Genomic DNA, 4,013 nt, shown 5'->3' with positions numbered 1-4,013 from the left:
TACTGGTGGCATAGCCTCCAGCCTCACAGCAACGTGTAAGCCACCACAGTACAACAAAGTGACAGATGAGTGGTGGCCTGAATGCATAGAATGGGATAATCAATCTGAATTTCTACCTGCAGTTTCTTATACTGACTTTCCAGCATTCTCCTGGCTTTTGTCCTCATTTTCCTCACTATTTCCAAAGGTACCCGGTGTCACCAATTCCTGTAAATATGTGAATTTCTCAGATATTTTGCAAGTTTTGAAAGTTTTTCCCACTTCTGTCCTACAATCTAGCTTTCATGAGTAAACCAAGTCAGATATTTCTCATTTATCTACATAATTATTTGCAAAATTTTGTGGAAGTCTAATTAGACAAGTAACATATATCAATGTCATATCAAACATTATATCCAATTGTCTATAAAAATGTGTATAAAAATCTCTTTTCCTCAGTGTAGAGTCAACCAAGTAAATGGTTGCAAGTTCCTTTGGGGAAGGAGTGAGGGTAGGATTTTGTAATCTCAATCAACAGATTAAAATTCTGAAATTTACCTCAGGTTTGAAAACCGAGCAAGGGGCCATACCTTTTCACTCAAGTGACCACCTTCAGTCTTCTGCTCCTCACTTTTGCCTTCTTTTAGTTTTAGGCACCCAGAGATTGAAAATGAAAATGGATAATGGCCACAACATCTATGGCAATAGAACTCTGACCCACAACCTGCAACAACTAGCCCAAGAAGCCAAACCACAACCTACAGTAATTGGCCCGAAATGATTGGGGCTTGATCAGTAACTGACAGTTTCCTTCATTTTTGGCCCCACTTCAAACATAGGATCAAATATTCTCCCTAACCAATCATATAGCATACCTTAAAAATTTTAGCCCTGATTTCACCTAGTTAGTTTCCCTCCACTCTCCCCACGCCAATTGTGATAGTTGAAGATGTGTCAACTTGGCTGGACTCCAGTTGTGAGTGGTGGTTCCCACGATGGATCACATGACTGTGTTCTAAGCGGCCGGTCGGCCTAGGGCGAGTTTCCCCAGGGGTGTGGCCTACCTGCAATACTATCCCAGGGACAAACTGGAAGAACAGCATTCTGGACTATATACTTCCTGGAGCGAGCAGCTCCTGGAGGTTTTCGGATTCATTCTTTGTTGGGAACAGCGACCAGCGCACTGCGTGTCAGCTTGATTCTCTCAGCTATACTGTGCTTACGGGAACCAGACGACTCCGGGCCCCATCTCTCTCCAGAGACGAACTTTGTGACTTGAACTCCTCTGCCGTGCGTGCGAAAGCCAGACGGCCATGGGCCCCATCCCCCTCCAGAGACGAACTTTTCAGCTTGAACTTGTCGGCTTCTACACGCTTGTGAGCCATTTATCTAAGATAAATTTCTCTCTCTCTCTCTTTCTCTCTCTATAAATATATATATATATATATTGCTGGTTTTTGTGTTTCTCTAGAGAACCCAATCCAACACACCAATAGTCCCCAAGGACATGCCTGAAGCCTTCTCCTTTTTTTTTTACACTATAAAACCCACCCTCTTTTCTGTCTGCCCTTGAGTCTCTGACAAATACAAGTGATGGCTATTGACTCCCTTGCTATAGCAAGCTCTGAATTAATAGACTTGTTGTTTCTGTTTCCTTATTTCCACAGTGTTAAGCAATCTTCTCAATTGGTGTTCATCTGTTTTGTTCCTAGGGGTGTTATTTTGTGTGATCCTTCTCTTTAAACTGTTCCCCAGCATTACTGGTGTTATGGTAATTGCATCACTGTGGCTTCTGCTCTCTAAGGCCTTCCAATTGTCTTCTTACTTTGGGATCACATCATCTTCCTGAATACTAACAACCTATCACTGTGACAACCTCTTCTAATGTCAGCCCTGGCCTGCAGAGGAGAGGAAACAGTGAACTTCTTACTGATTCTGGCACCCCTCTCAGCAGTGCATTCTGGATGACTAGGACTTCACAGGGAAAATTATACTCTGATGGGTCTCCTGACTTCTTGTATTATATCCATTTTAGCAAGTATACTTCTCTCGAACTTTATTATTATTATTCCTTCCTTTAAAATCTGCAAAGACAACTAAGGATTTCTACTTTGTCTATCACGGGCATTACTTTCTCTAAGCTTATAGAGAGCCACTTCAGCAGCAAGTTCACTCCATCTCTCAGGGTCCGTGATGAGGTATTAAATCATGGATCTCATGATAATATCCTCAATCAATGAGTTCTTATTTAATTACAGTCTTAAATTTCAACTATGCTGGACAAGTATCTCCAAAATCCAGTCTCCCTTGCTTTCTGCAATATAGGTTTGAACACTGAGAAACCTCGGAAGCTCTGTGACTGTGCAATTATAATTTTTTTAATGTCACTTGTGACCTCCCAAGGTCACAGGTGGACCCAGTCCATAGCCCAGTGGCCTACTCTTGCAAGGTGCTTATTTGTGTCTAAGTAGTTATTCTAACTTTGTATCTTATTATATTTAAACTGCGTATGGACATTTTTATACCACATACAAATTCATAGATAGGAATATCTTCTGCCAAACCTATGTATGGTTGTGGGTATACTCATTTTTGCCTATACATACCTGTCTACTGATACACATACCCATAAATTAGTGTTTGCTGTTACTGATAGTACACTATTGTGTCTGCAGTAGTATTTGCCTTTATTATCTGCACCTTTTGTGCACCTCTCCATGACTTCTTTGGTCTTAATTGTATTATACTTTGAATCTATTCTCAACTGTTCTTCTTTATCTTGCAGAATATAAGAATCTCTTTTTAAGCTACCAAACAAGTTCTCTGGCTCTAACACACAGCCTCTAATAATTTATTAAATGTCCTTAGTTTTTTATAAGTCTTCTGAACAAGGTCAATTTAACTTAATAATAATTAATCAGCTCTGCTGTCTTTATAGATATTGTTACTTCCTTATCTTCCAGTGAGACTTCTGAACTAGTAAGATCATTCCTTTGCATTGGATATTTACATCAGTCACAACCGGTATTATCTACAATTAACCTTCCTCCTTATGCTAGGACCTGTTCATACCCTCATTCTATTCAAGATTATCTGTCCTTTTGTTACCTGGATGATAAGTAAGCCAGGGCCAAAACTCTGTTTTTCTTCCTGTTTTCTTGGACTACTCATGGTACCACTTGTCAGTACATCTAACAAGATAAGATTAGCTGTTCAAGAGATACATAGGGTAAAACAAGAGATTTATTAGGAGAAAACAGGAAAATGTAGAGGTAGGCAGAGAGAACTTTGTGAAGTCTTTGCTAGCTTAAAGATGGAGGGAGCCTTATAATAAGGAATGTCAGCATCCTCTAGAAACTAAGAAGAGACCCCTGACTGACTGCCAGGGAGGAAAAAAGGAGGAGGAAAAGAAGAATTTCAGTCTTATAATCATAAGAGGTTTCATTTTGCTAATAACTTGAATGGGCTTGGAAACAAAGTTTTACCTGCAGGGTCTCCAAAAGGGACCATAGCCTTACTGACAGTTGATATTGGTTTGAACAGAAAATTCAGACATGTCATATCAGACTTCTGGCTCACAGAACTGTGATTAATAAATGGGTGTTGTTTCAAGCACTACATCTGTAGTGATTTGTTACATAGCAATAAAAATTTAATACTATAGATAATGGTAAGATCCCAATTTAGAAAGATTTTAGAGTATTCCAGACCTGAGGTAAAAGAGACTTTCCAAAGAACAATGAAGAATGGTAAAAATATTTGAAGGAGATAGAGTCACTAAAAATTTGAACTCCAGCCACAATGGTGAGTGAGAAGGAGGATTCCCAGGTGATAACCTGTTTCTTATATACTTAATTAGTTATAGGGTAGAATCATTGACGTTGAAAAAGTTGATGAGAAACAATTCTGGGACCACAACGAAACACTGAATTCAAAACAGAGCACTTGCAGTGGGGCTTCAGAGTAAGCAACTGGATACAGAATTCTGAACTCAGGAAAGAGATCCATGGTATAGATATAGATAAGAGTGTAGG

At 39.5% G+C, this 4,013-nt stretch overlaps 1 pseudogene; it reads right to left on the bottom strand.

Annotated features, from left to right (window-relative positions):
• LOC122151185 overlaps nt 1-3,489 on the bottom strand; it is a 20,303-nt pseudogene extending 16,814 nt beyond the window's left edge.
• Nucleotides 3,490-4,013: the final 524 nt, after the last annotated feature.

The sequence above is a fragment of the Orycteropus afer genome, unplaced genomic scaffold (genome assembly GCF_000298275.1).
Source record: "Orycteropus afer afer isolate SDZICR_OR568_19922 unplaced genomic scaffold, OryAfe1.0 scaffold00325, whole genome shotgun sequence".
NCBI lineage: Eukaryota > Metazoa > Chordata > Mammalia > Tubulidentata > Orycteropodidae > Orycteropus > Orycteropus afer.
This window is presented reverse-complemented; position numbering and strand designations above follow the sequence as displayed.